The sequence below is a fragment of the Microtus ochrogaster genome, linkage group LG7_11 (assembly GCF_000317375.1).
Source record: "Microtus ochrogaster isolate Prairie Vole_2 linkage group LG7_11, MicOch1.0, whole genome shotgun sequence".
Lineage (NCBI taxonomy): Eukaryota > Metazoa > Chordata > Mammalia > Rodentia > Cricetidae > Microtus > Microtus ochrogaster.
In genome coordinates, this window is record NC_022032.1 from 20,984,706 (window position 1) to 20,999,680 (window position 14,975).

Consider the following 14,975-nt stretch of genomic DNA (forward strand, 5'->3'; position numbering starts at 1 on the left):
CACACTAGTGGTCTAAGATTTCTCTTCTTACATCGCAAAGGTCCTTCTTCAGAAAAAGCATACCTTCTTAGAGGCGGGACAGACATCTTTTGGTGAGCATTATCAAATACAGGCAAGCAACTGATGTCTGGCACAGCCATACGATGTTCATGAAAACACAGACATATAAAGACAATGGAACAAGAGACAGTGAGTTCTTATTCATTTTTCCTACAGGAAAATCACACATCCATGTATGTCCACAAGGTGCTCTCTGTGATAAGACAATCTTCTGTTGTTTTCATTGTCTGTGGTTCCCACATGTCAAAGGGGACGGTCATTTAAAAAATTTTTGAAGAATAAAAAAGAAATTAAAATTATGATGCTGTATTAGTTTTGCAGTGTGAGAAGGAAAAGCTGAACTGGGTGTGGCGGATTCCACTTATCATCCTAGCATTTGGAGGGAAGGCTGGGGTGGGAGGTTCTAGAACTCCAGGCCAGCCTGGGCTGCATAGCAAGATGCTAGGGAGATGGCTTGGTTGGTAAAATACTAGGCATGCTAATGTAAGGTTCAGAGTTCACATCTCTAGCACCCAAGAAAAAAACCTAGTGCGGTGACATTTGCCCATAATCCCAGCTCTGGGGAGGGGTTGGCCAGACAACCCTGGGGATTTAGTGGCTAACCAATCTATTGAAATAGTGAACTCCAGGTTCACTGAGAGACCCTGTCCCCTGTCCCAAGAAGTGGAGGGGCAATGAGAAAGACACCCTGGCTTCCATATCCATACATGTCCACAGGCACTTGCACATGTATGTGCACACACGTGAACACAAACACGCATACCACATTTGCGCGCACACACACATATAAATAAAAAATTTTTTAAAGGAGGGAAAAGCAAATAACAGAAGGCAAATAAAGAATAAAAAAGTAAAAGTAAGAACAAATGTAAAAACCTGATAATAGATGCTGGGCGATGGTGGCACACGCCTTTAATCCCAGCACTCGGGAGGCAGAAACAGGTGGATCTCTGTGAGTTCGAGACCAGCCTGGTCTACAGAGCTAGTTCCAGGACAGGCTCCAAAGCCACAGAGAAACCCTGTCTCGAAAAACTAAAAAAACAAAACAAAACAAAACCTGATAATAGTTTACGATTAGTGCTACGATCCAGATCCATGTGAAAAAATGAGAATTTGCTCACATAGATAGATGAAAAGTGAACACGGTAGTCTTTGAGTGTGGCTAAATCATAAAATTATGTATGTTGCAATTTGACACAGGTTCCCTTCCTAATGATGTGAAGGAAAGCAGACGTTTATGCTTCATTTTGAAAACCCAGAGCAATTTGCCTGTGCTCCATGGAGCCATCAACCACCTGCTTTTGTGCCTTCCCAATAAAGGAAAAAGCTTCATCTTGACTTTGACAAAACCGATTTAATTGTATTTGTTGGCTCTAGCCAAAAAGCGAGGGCTTGAGAATCTCGTGCCTACAGGTATCCGAATACTTTGACAGACACTTGGCCTTCAGCCACACCGGAGGGGCAAGCTTTTGCTGAGCTAATGTGTGCATCTTGCAGAGTTGGCGCTGACACTGGGAAGACCCTGGGGTTGGGCGGAAGTCCTTAGCTGCTCCTGGCAAAGGTCAACCTCAGCAGATAGTCTGGACAGTCAGACAACTTCTAATTCAGATGAGATCTGCTCTGTGTGGTGTCTCTTCAAAATTTGTCAGAATCTCTTCAGGTTACCAACTACCGTGCAGAGGGCCTAGACTTATTAAAAGTTTGCGCCTTTCTTTTCTCTCACCTTCAAGACTGGTGAAGGAATTATCCTAACTTTGGGCTGCATGAGGATCAAGAGGCATGACCCTGGAACAGGAGAAACACCTTAACATTTGAGAGCAGTGACTGCCCTTTCTCAGGACTTGGGTTCGATTCCCAGCATCAACATGATGGCTCAGGCTGGTCTATAGTTCCAGGGGACCCAGTGCCACCTTCTGACCTCTGTCAGACAGGTCATGCACGTGGTGCACAGATAATGTAGACACAACACTCACATACATTAAAGGAAAGAATGAATAAGTCAGAGCCCTGTCCCGCATTGCTTCAGGCTGGGAGAAGCTGGGCACCTTGCTCACTGGACAAAAGAACACCGACATGAAGGCTCTGAACTCTGGACCACCTTGAGAGCAGGGATAGAAAAGGGTTGAGCAGAGCAGAAGGCAGGATTTTGCAATCCTTGGTTTGATTCTTTTACATGTCAGCCTGCAATGGTCCACATCCCATCAGAAGGGTCCTCCCCTCCCTGGGATTATTTTACATATGTGGTCATGTCTGAGTTATTGAAGTCATCTCCTGGATGTGGGGATTTCGTGCCCCTTAGAAGAAGACATTTATCTCAGGGTTGGGGCAGAGTGGCAAAGTGCCCTCCTGGTATGTGCGAGGATTTGATATTGGACACCACACACACACAAATGAGAAGTAATTTTGTATGTATATTCTTATTTTTTGAACTGCCGTATGTAAAGCATCTGAAAGTAGCTTTCTGGGCAGAGTTGTCATTTGTTTCACCATAGCAACACACTGTGTATTGACGGGACAATAGCCTGAGGTGTGCATGCTTGGGGAGGCATGGCCCTGGGAGCCACTTCCTGTTGCATGTTTCTCGGTGAAGTAGGAAGCGGTCATAGGGCTCTCTCTGTCCCTTGGGTGGTGACACAGGTGAGAGGGTCGGAAGAAGGGAAGGACTTCCTGAAGTCCCTTAGGGAAGAGACAAATTAATGCTAGGCTTTTTGATCCTTAGAATGTGGCTTTTCATTGCCTTGTCCAAGTCAGGGTTTCTGATCACTCACTCGGTGGCTTTCTGATACTCCAGTTCTGACCAGTGTGGGGGTCACCCAGGGGCTCCTCTCTGACTGCCTCGCTTTGGAGTAATGGCAGGCACCCATCCAGGACAGGGCTGCTTGCTTCTGCGTCTACATATCCCATGCATCCTTGGCAGAGTGTAGTTCCGTTAAATATCACATTCACTGATCACACAGGAGTAGAACTAAAGAGTGATTCTCGCTTTTGTTTATTTTACATACCAACCACAGCTTCTCTTCCTGTTCCCTCTCCCACCTCTCATTTACCCCTCTCCCCCCCCCTCCCCCCCGCATTCCTTCTTAGTCTCCATTCAGGAGGGCTAAGCCCTCCCATGGGAGTCAACAAAGCTTGCCACGTCAAGAGGCAGGACCAAGCTCCTCCCCCTTGCATCAGGGCTGGGGAAGGCATCCCACCACAGGGAATAGGTTCCAAAGAGCCAGCTCGTGAGTCAGGGATAGTCCTGGCCCCACCGCTAGGGGGCCAACAAACAGACCCAGCTACACAACCGTCGCCCACGAGCAGAGGGCCAAGGTCAGTCCCGTGCAGGCTCCCATTAGCTCAGGTGAGCTGTCTCTGTGGGTTTCCTGGTCATGATCTTGATACTCCTTGCTCATATGACCCCTCCTCCCTCTCTTCGACCGGACTGCCGGAGCTCGGTCCAGTGCTTGGCTGTGGATCGCTGCATCTGCTTCCATCAGTTCCTGGATGAAGGTTCTCTGACGACAATTAGGATAGAGCTCTTTTGAAGAAGATTCATTCGATGGCAGAAGAGAAACTAGAGCAGTCACCTGAAACTGCTCTCATATCAGGTGTTGGTGAAGCAATCGTAAGGAAAAATCACAAATGGGACTGGAGAAATGGCTCAGGGCTTCGAAGCACTTGCTGTTCTTTTCACGGGACCTGAGTTCAGACACTGGTACCCATGTTAGGCAGCTGCCTCTAAGTCCAGCTCCATGGAATCCCATGCCCTCTTAAAGCTTCTGTAGGCACCCATTCGTACAAGCATATACACACAGAGACACACACAGCACACATACACATGAATAAAAAGAAAGCTAATATTTATTTTCAGGGGGAAGTGGTGGGGTACTAGGCACAACTATATATATGTGTGTGTGTGTGTGTGTGTGTGTGCGCTCGCATGCACGCACCTGTGTGTGTACATAAATGTATTAAAGAAGGCTGGCACACTCTGTTCCTGGCTTGCTGGAATGGAATGTCTTCCACCTTTAGCTCAGGAGGGCAAGTGACGAGCAGGAGCGCTGTTAAGTATTTCCTGGCCAACAAACCTCTCTGCCAACGCAAATAATCCCAATCAGACCAAATCAGATCGAATTAAAAGACACACAGGTGTAATGGGTGCCAGCACTCCTGGGTGGCCCCGAGAAAACCCGGCGGCGGGCCGGACCGACCACTGGAGAGGAAAAAGGGGAGACCACGTGTTTATTTTCTGGGGGGGAGGGGGGGCAGTTTAAACAGCCTGTGGGAGTGGTCTTGACCCTCCCTGGGGAGGGGTTATTGTTTGGCGGGCTTTTTTGGAGGTGGAGTTTAGACTGAGGCAACTCCCAGGGGAGGGAGCTTTGGGATGGAGTTTTCTGGCCCATCATCTCAAAAGTGGACGCCAGAGGACTGGGGTGAAGCCCCAACTAAGTAAGCGGGGCCCACATGAGGCCATTATACAAAAGCCAGAGAGCATGCTGCACCTGGAGGAGGGCCCATCCTAAGCACAGGGCTGGCCGATGATGTTGCGAGATTAGTGGCTGAATGTATATTTATGTCTTTGAAAGTGAAGCAGTATGATTAAGGCAAACATAGATCATTTTTATCACTCCCCGAAGGAAGAAGCTGGTTACATGACTAACTACCAGCCTGATGCTGTGTAATGCGGGGCGGCTGCTCTGCTCTGCAACGTATTCATCCCTGGTCTCCAGCTTACACAGGACTCTGCGGAACCTCGAAGTTGCTGTAGGCTTGCACAGGCTCCTTCTAGCTGTTCTTTTCCACCGCGGGCCTCGGACTCAAACCCACAGTTTCTGATGTTCAGACTTCAGACTTAGGTGCTCTCAGGGGTCAGGCAGATAACACGAATGCCTGAAGTGGGAACCATCCATCCAGGCACACTTTTAAATGTATAGGACTGTATTTGGAATTTATAAATATAAATACATATTTTCCTATTTTACTTTGTTTCATTGGTAGAAAAAATGCGTCCCCTCCTCATTTATCTTTTTTTTTTTTGTTGTTTCCCCCCACTTTGGCAAGACCCAAGTACCAAGCAGAGACAGAGTCAGGTTTGTGGGACCTGAAACAGGCACAATTTTAGACTTTACTTTAAGACAAGAAATGTTATATTGAGACATACTCATGAGCAGTTCACCTGCACTTTAGATTGTTCTGTGGCCTCAATCTGCACAGGCATGAAATCAAATAGCAACGAAACACAGTCCCTAGCTTGCAGATGGGTGTGCACTGTCTCGCCTTGGGGAAGCTTGTATCCTTGGGTTATTTCACTGTGTCCCTGCGATTTTGTAGGAGGTACCGGACATCATCAGGGCAGGGGATGTGACAGACAGCCCAAGACTTAGTGTAGTGCTTCAGAGGCATTGTGAGTGATTTGAAATGAATAAATCCCCCTTTACATAAATTCCATAAAAAAATGCAGGGAGCTGGACAGGATCGCCATTACAAGATGGCGCCGACATCCTGTCTTGTTGGAAATAAACAACTCCATATTTGGCTATGCCTTTGGGAGCTGCCTACTCCCTATATAAGCAGCTGCTTTAGTGCTCTGGGGGGGGGCCCTCTCGCTTCCTGCTCCCCATCAACCAAGAGGCACTCCATTAAAGCGTGATCTGAGAAGAATCCTCGTGTGGTGGTCGTTCTTCCTCGCTGGTCGAGAAGTTCGCCGCAAAAAAAGAAAGAGGCTGCGTTTATCGTGGCGTGTGTTGATGATGAAAGATGTTTCAAACAGGGGAGGCCTTTTATGAAGACACGGTGTCCGTGGGAACCGGAGCTATTGCTTATGGTTCTGTAGCTGTTCTTATGGTTCCGTAGCTGTTCTGGTTCGGCATGGTTCACACCTGTTTACTCTCTTTCCAGTGCTACGTCTCTGAGGTCATTCATCTAGTAGCTGGGCCTTCCTCTTCCGGCCCGTGTTGCTGGGGGAGTTGGTGTGTGATGGCAGGTCCCTAGGGTTTCAGACACTGCAAAGATCAGTAGCTCTTGATTTCATGAAACATCCTAGAATGTGGCAGGAGCATGGGCATGAAAGAGCTACCTCAAGATTAACCTGTAAAAAGCAGCTTGTTTGCAGACAAGGCAGGAAGCCCTTACCGATCCTATTGTCATCCAAGGAGCAGAGCGTGTGCAGAACATAGTCCATGCTAAACAGAGGGGAGGGGGAGATGGAGAGGGAGAGAGAGAACTAGACAAGATCATATACCACATGGCCCAGTGCTTTTGGGCTCTCCCTTTACCACTGTCATTCTTGAGAGTGCTTTTCCTTACAAAAACCCATTTTATTTTAGGTTTATGGGCATTTTGCCTGTATGTATGTCTGTGGCACCCTGTGGGTGCATGGCATCATGGAAATGGGTGTCAAGTACCCCCGGAACTGGAGTTACAGCTGGTTGAGAGATGTCATGTAGGTGCTGGGAATAAAACCAGGTTTCTGGAAGAGCAGCAAGTGCTCTTAAGCCACTAAGCCATTTCTCTTGTTTTTTCTTCCTTAATAATCTGTCTCTTTTTAGTCTGTGCCTAACTTAAAAAGGGTCACTTTTCTCTCCATCTCATAACTGCTGGGATTGGCACCTAACCTGTGCTATTTTTTTCTCTTAAACTCTAAAAGAGGTCCTTGAGCTTCATTTTGAGTGAAGTTTGCTTCTAAACTCTCTCTCTCGCTCCCTCCCCCACTCTCTCCCAAGATAGGGTTTTTCTGTATAGCCCTGGCTGTCCTGGACCTAGCTCTGTAGATCTCAAACTCGCGGACTTGCCTGTCTCTGCCTCCCAAGTGCTGGAATTAAAGGTGTGCACCATGACGCCCAATTTCAAATCTAAGTTCTTACATTTTTTTCCTTATTTAGTTTTTATTCATAACCATAACTTAATTCTTCAATCTGTCTAGACTTGGAAGGGAATGTGGAAAACATGGAATCTCAAAATCTTCAGTGAGAGCAGAGATTATAGGGTACTGTGAGCAGATGGGACAGGAATCTTCTCCTGAACTACAGAAGGAATGGTCTGGTGGGTAAAGATACCTATAGCCCAAAAGAATTAGAGTTGTCCACAGTCAGCAATGGTGATCTTGCTGGTCTTGCCATCCTGGACTAGAAGACTCCATGGCTTCCATGATGCTCACGCCTTCTTTCATCTTTCCAAGACCACATGCTTGCCATCCAGCCACTTCGTCTTGGTGGTGCAGAGAAGAGACTTGGGAACCACTTTTGTTTGGTCCAGCATTTGCCGTGGACAAGATGCCAGGACCTGTGTGGTTCAGGATGGTGTTCTCATCTTCAGATTTCTCTCCATAGATGGATGGACCTGACACCAGTGCCATCCAGTGCCATTACGGCATATGAAGTCACCACCCTGGCACATGAATCCTGGAATAATTCTGCGAAAGAGGGAACCCTTATACCCAAATCCTTTCTCTCCAAAGTTCAGAGTGAACTTTCAGCTCCAAGAAGACATGGCCCAAGGACTCTCATGAGGAAGAGGGTCATTTGCATAAAGTTAATGTAAACCCAGACAGGGACCAACATCATTTTGTAAAACTTCAAGCGTAGATCACTTAATCTGCAGCCAGTCTCTGTTCTTCCCGCCTTTCCTTCTTGCCCACTTCCTCCTGCGGGTGTCAGCCTCAGAGTAGATCTTTGTGATGATCTGAGGCTGTGGGGTTACAACATGACCGTGTATGTCAACCAGGATGGGAAGGTACTATTTGAGTATGGTGAGGTGTGACCAGAGACCTGGCTCACATCAGGATGTGGGAAGCAGGATTCAGTGAAGAAATGTGGCAGTGTTTGGTTTGTTCAAGGAGGGACAGCGCTGTGTCGATCGGCTTTTTTCTCCCACTGTACTAGACGCAGGCTACTACTCAGGAGGGAAAGAGGCTGATTTAGCTTGTGTTGGGCAGTTTGAAGTGCTAATCACACAGCCTGGTTGCATGGCAAGGGCCTCCTGGGCTGCAGCATTTCGTGATTAGAAAGTCAACAGCAGACGCTAGAACAAGGAGTTACACTGTGACCCAGAAAAGAAACACTTGTGAGTTCCACCATTTCTTCTGAGAAAAGGCCCCAATAACCTATGGATCTCTCACTAGGACCCATCTCCCAACAGCACCGCTCTGGAAATCCAGCAGCCTTGTCTTCCCATAGGAGAAGACTTAAGAGTGGGCAGAAATGAACTGACCTACCTAGTGGTGCTAAGATCAGAAAAGCAAGGCTAGATGGACATAGCCGCGCATGCTTTTAACCCTACTACTTGGGAGGCAGAGGCAGAGAGGCAGGCAAACCTTTGTGACTTTGAGGCCAGCCTGGTCTATATCACTAGTTCGACACCAGCCAGGGCTTCAGAGTGTTAAAGAACAGGCCTAGGTGAGGTTAGCAACAGCCGATGCTGGAGTAAGAAAGAACAACAAAGAATAGTGCAATAGCAATATCTAGGGTAGCCAAGAAGAAGAACGGACCAGGATGTCTGTCAAGCCATGAATGGACAGACACCTATGGTGTGGCAAGTCCTTCTGTATATGTGTTGCTTTTATTGGTTAATAAAGAAGATGCTTTAGGCCAACGGCTTAACAGAACATAGCCAGGCTGGAAGATAGATAGATAGATAGATAGATAGATAGATAGATAGATAGATAGATAGATAGATAGAGAGAGAGAGAGAAAGTAGGCAGAGTCAAGGAGACACCATGTAGCTGCCGCCAGGGACAGATGCGAACCTTGCTGGTAAGCCACAGCCACGTGGTGATACACAGATTAATAGAAATGTGTTAATTCAAGATACAAGAGTTAGCTAGCAATGCTTAAAGCTATTGGCCAAGCAGTATTATAAACAATATAGTTTCTGAGTGATTATTTTGTGGTCTGGGCAGCCGGGAATGAGCAAGCGGCTTCGGCCAACACATCTCTATAATAGGATAATAGATAACAAAATGAGTGAGGTGCCTGCCCCACAGGGATTAAATTTGAAAACGTGATACTAAATGGCAGACGTCGAATACATATGATCCTGTGACATGACAACCAGCATAGGTGAATTTATGGAGACAGAATGGTGGTTGCACAGACAGTGGCTGAGGCTGGGGACTTTCTTTTCAGGGCCATACAGGCGCCCTGAAGTTGACTATGGGGGTGATGGCTCAGCTGAAATATGTGAAAGTCAATGCATTTCATACCTTAATAGATGAACTACATGGTGCATGGATACAGCTCAGCAAAGCTGCTATTCCTTTGGGCTGGACTCTACCGTGGAAATGCGTGAGTGGGGGCTGTCTCTTGTCTGCCCAGGAGTGGTCATGAATGTCTTCTAGCTCACTAGTAATCGGGCTGCTGCTCGTTCACTTTTGCAGTGAATGCCAGTCCAGCAGAGACAGAGGAGACGACCTTCTGCAGTACAAATCTTGTCTGTTCTCGCTGAGTACCGCATGTAGCAGAAAGGAGGCTAGCTGCCTCTCCTGCGTCACACTGGCCTGCAGCTCAGAGAAAAGGGCCAAGGGTTTTCTGTCTGAGTTTCATGCACAAGGCAGACATGTTGTGTAAAGCAGACATCATGAGTCAATGATCAGAAAAGGTCAATGTTAGCTGGGTGTTGTGATGCACACCTTTGATCCCTGCACTCAGGAGGCAGAGGCAGGCAGATCTCTGTGAGTTCAAAGCCAGCCTGGTCTACATAATGAGTTGCAGGAAAGTCAGAGATACATAGTGAGACCCTGTCTTGAAACACCCCCCCCCAAATAAATAAATAAATAAAATAAAATAGGGGGGATGGCTAGGTAGATAGATGGATGGCTAGATAGGTAGATAGATGGATAGGTAGGTAGATGGATGGATGGATGGATGGATGGATGGGAGGGTGCATGAAAACAATCAGAAACGGGTATAAAATATTTCATGTTAGTAGTATCTTTCATGAATTTGTCTCCTCTTAAAAGCGAAGTTTTCCTTCCTGCATATGCTGTCAGAAATCTGGGTGCTGGAAAGACCCTCAGCCTTTCTCCTCCCAACAGGAGCTGAGTAAACCTGCCAAAAAGCATTGCTTCTGCATCCTGCCTCTGAGCCACAGCTGTAGCCGAGCTGGCAGGCCAGCGGCTGCAGGAACCATGCTCTGTGACCAGAGCCTGCGTTCTTCTTAGCTACAGGCCAGCAGGTCAGCAACATGTGATGGTACGGAGAGAGGCATGTGGGAGACAGAGCCATTCAGCTATGTCGGGGAGAAACAATGGGTTTCACAGGCAGGCTGTCCACTCGAGCTTGCCTGCCAAGCCCTTTCCATGGTACAACCCCCAATTTTAGAAGACTCAAGCCGTAAAAACTTTGGACAAGGGCGTCTGGTTCAGGTCATGCGCAGTAAGAAAGAACTCACCCACAGAAGCACTGAAGCTTCACTTCTCTGTAGGTGGGTGGGGAAGACAAGCTATGGGGGAGAAAAAAGAGCAGCTCATTTGTCCAGAGGCCATTGTGTGTCGTGGGATTCCACACACTGCCACCAGTGTCCTCAGTCACCTTGGGAATCCTGATGTTTTACTATCTATCATAGATCAGGAAACAGGATGCTAAGCCGTCCAAGGTTGCATACTTGTAAGTGGCAGAGTTAAGCTTTGAACCCGTGTCTTTCTGATTCTTGAGCCCATCTTCTTATGTTATCCTTACATCAGCTTGTGATAGATAAAGAGTCTGTTCTGCTTGGAGGGTTTTGTGCAAATCTTTGTAATCCTTCTGAAGAATACCATTTAAATGCAAATATTAAGGTGAATTTTTAGAGGTAATGTTTTGAATGCGAGATGTCTTTCACCACAGTTTCATGGGTTTTTAATACTGGGTCCCCAGCTGGGGGTGCTGTTTTGTGAAGCTGGGATTCCCTTTGCACATGGGGTCTAGCTGGCAGACATAGGGCCATAGATGCAGGACTCGTAAGTCATAACTTGGTTGGGTTCCTGCCTGAGCTCTTTGCTACCTAGTCCACTGAGACGTAATCAAGCTGCCTTACTCACTCACTGGTCCCCTGCCTCAGCACTACCCTGCCTTGATCATAGTGGGCCGTGTCCTTTCAAACTGCAAGTCAGAGTATGCAAACCTTCCTTCTTCCAACTTGGTCGTTTTGGGGTGTTTGGTCACAGCGGTGGGAAAAGTAGCTAACACAGCCTGGATAGACTAGTGCTCTTTTGGGCTCTGTGGCTGGTGGGTTTGAGCCCTAATGACCCCCAACCCCACCCCATAGCTGGCAGAGTCTGTTGCTCTGGAATGCCGTTTCTGAATAAATGGGAAGCAGGTGTGTTACACCCAGTGCGTTTTTGAAGGAGCAGGCTACCACAGAAAGCACCCCGCAGCACCTGATTTTCTTTCGCAGTGAAATGGAAGAGCGACTTCAGCCTTCCTTAGTGACCTGTCTTCAGGAAACAGACACGGAGCCATCCATGGCGGGAACAAAGAGCGCTGTGTCTTCGGACACAGGTGTTCGTGCAGCTGCAAGTGAACCTGGACAGCTGGGAGACCCGTGCTCCCCTCCCACCCCTAACCCAGATGCACGCGGCTCCGTTGCTCTGCTTGGCTTTGTGCGGCACTGCTCATCTGCCAGAGCCCCTGGCTGGCACCCGAGCGGTGTGTTGCTTCAGGGGGTTTCCTCCTGAAGTCTATAGAGAGGTCTGAAGGGCATGTAATCCGAATTCCTACAGTGTGTCCCAGGATCTTTGAGGCTTGGTGAGTCAAAAAGCAATTAAAACAGCGTTTCTTCTCCTCTGCCTCCAAGAGTGCCAATCAATGCTTGTCAGGCTAGGGTGCTGGGTCTGAGGAACAACGTGGGTACTGGTCATAGCTTCCTTTCTATTGCTGTGGTAAAAACATTTTGACCGAAAGCAACTTAGAGGAGAAACGGGTTTATTTGCCTTACAGTTCCAGGTTACAGTCTGCCATGGAGAAAGATCAGGGCAAGATCAAGCAGAAACTGGAAGCAGAAACCATGGAGGATGAGGCTGGAAAGATGGCTGACTGGTTAAGAGCACTAATTGTTCTTTCAGAGGACCCAGGTTCAAGTCCCAGCACCACATCATGGCTCCTCTCCACCTGAAACTCCAGTTCTAGAGGATTGGATGCCCTTTTCTGCTCCTTGGGATCCTGTACTCATGCAGGGCACTCAAACCTCACACAAGCACACACACATAAAAACAAAAGGCAAACACACAACCACTACGGAGGGATGCTGCTTGCTGTCTTCCTTGCAGGCTCCTGCTTAGCTAGTTTTCCCACATATTCTAGGACCACTACTAGCCCAGGGAATAGCGTCACCCACAGTGGGCTGGGCCCTATAACATCAATCAGCAATCAAGACAATCCCCCACTAGGCTCAGGCCCATCTGATCTAAGGACTCCTTCAGAAGAGAGATTCTCAGGTGACTCTAGGCTGTGTCATCCTGGGGGTTACAGTCGAGTAGGACAGACGTGGGGGTTCATTTAAATTCCTTCCCACGGATGGCCTCCTTTAGCCATCAAATATGTATTCCCCCCAAACTGATCCTATTTCCAGGTGACACACAGCAGAGATGGAAAAGATCTGTTTACCTCCTTATGCTCAGCGCCTTGCCTATGGCAACTCAGGAAACACTTGTTGAAGGAGCTGGGGAAGTGGCTCAGTCAATGAAGTGTTTGCCACGCAAGCGTGAGGACCCGAGTTCAGAGCCCTAGCACCCATGTAAAAGCTGGGGTGTTGGTGGAGAGGATGCAGAGGCAGGCAGATCCCTGCAACTCCTGGCCCGTCGGCCTGAGTGGATGAACTAGGTCCAGTGAGAGACCCCCCTCTCATGAAGTGAAAGGAGAGTGATTGGGCGCTGGCCCTCACATGCATTCATGTTTCCATGTATGTTCAAGCACACATGCACTCTTCTGAGCACGCAGTGCACCTCATAGGTGCACAGAAACACGTGTTGGATGGATGGATGGCGACACTGGAGGTTTCCTACAGCAGGTCTCTCTGGCTAAAGGGAAAAGTCAGAATTGAGTGGGGGCCACGCAATGCTAGGCGTTAGCATTTTCATCACTGACTATGGAACGGGTGAGTCAGGTGCATTTAGGGACCCAGTGCGCACTTGGCGTGGGAAATGATGCAAATTCAGAATCTACCTTTAATTTCCAGAAGCCCTTAGTGTTCAATTCTGGCTGAGGAATCTCTACTACTCTAAGATCCCAAGGCTGATGGTAAATCAGAACAGACAGGGAAGCTGTGAAGGCTCTCCGCAGGGGATCCAGGTTGGGCGCCACCATGCCCTTGCCTTTGGTTGTTTGTGCTGTCCAAACCCTGTGTTCCCGTCCCCCAAGCCCTCCGCCAGAACTCCCAGCATGTTTTCCAGTATACAGCATGTGCTTGGCTGATACTGGTGTGGAATTTGGCCTCCGACCTGGAGAAGAGGACAGACACTGTGTGGTTCAGGGCTTCAATGGGGCCGTGGACTCCTGCTGAGCCCACACCTTGAGAGAAAGTGAAAAGAGCCAGCCAGCCAAATCCTGAGGCCATAGCTCACTGCTGCCTCTGGGATCCCGCGAGTGGCTAGACACCCACCTCAATGACAGTAGGTGCCAACGGCTGTTTCTCCACCCTGGGTTGTGATGACTTCTCCATCTGTTAACTGGAAATGAACTTAGCCAGAGAACTGAGAGTGTAGGTTAATATTTAGAAAGGATTTTCAAGGTAAAGAACCCAGTTAATCCCAATCAGGAGGTCTTTTCACTTCTATTTGTGGAGTGGGTGGAGACTGTGTTCCAAGTTAGGACAATTCCCACAATCCTCCTAAGGCCCCTTTCCATCGCAGTTACTAACTTTACTTCTACAAAGTCAGGAGATGCTTCTCACAATGTCAGTGTCGGTTGCTGGAGGACACACTTGGGGTTCAGACTCTGGTCCAAGAAATTACCATAGAAAATAAGCGTCAATAGGCAGCAAACAAGCTTTAAGACAAAAATGGAGAGGCTATTGTGACAGTGACCAATGATGTAAAAGATTAAGGCTAGACATGAACAGCACTTGGAATAAGCTCCTTGGGAGGGATGACATTCTAACAGAGACGTGAGGGACATCCCAGGTCACCTTTGCGTTCCAAGAATTCATGCTTGGACTTCAAAGGTCAGGACACTCCTCTGGCACCCTCTGTAAGTGTCTTGGCCCTTCTGTGCTCTAGACCACTGGCACTAGAGGTCTCTGGGCAATGTCTGGTGTACAAAAGAGCTTCTCCACCACTACCCATAGCAGTGATTGACAGAACGGAGTTCAACCCACCAGACTATCTTTTTTCCCCACATTTATTTTTTTCACCTTGCATGATGCAGACAATTTAGTTTTCCACTCCTATGTATCCTTTGCAAAACCTTTCAAAGACACCTATGAGCCGGGCAGTGGTGGTGCACACCTTTAATCCCAGCACTCGGGAGGCAGAGGCAGGTGGATCTCTGTGAGTTCGAGGCCAGCCTGGTCTACAGAGCTAGTTCCAGGACATTAACAAAAAGCTACGGAGAAACTCTGTCTCGAAAATCCAAAAAAGAAAAAGGAAAAAAAAAAAAAGACACCTATGAACACTCCAGTGTTCCTGTACTTTCTAGTCTTTTTCCTAAACTGCAAGAGTGTCCATGCCCACGAATCCTGAAATAGAATGTTCTTGTATGCAACCCAAGAGGCCTCAGCAGTGTTTCCTACCCTACTGCAACTGGTATTGTCAGATGTGCAGGGACAGCTGGTGTCATCATCAGTATGTCATCGGGCCCAGCATCCATGGGAGCCATCAAATCCATCCACTGCATAGACATTTTGATAAAACACAAGGCAAGGGTACTGTAGGGTAGAGGGTACCAAGGAGACTAGACCCTTTGAATGAGCCGAAAATTGCTGTTTACTAGGATTAGAATATATTAAAAACAAATATATATATA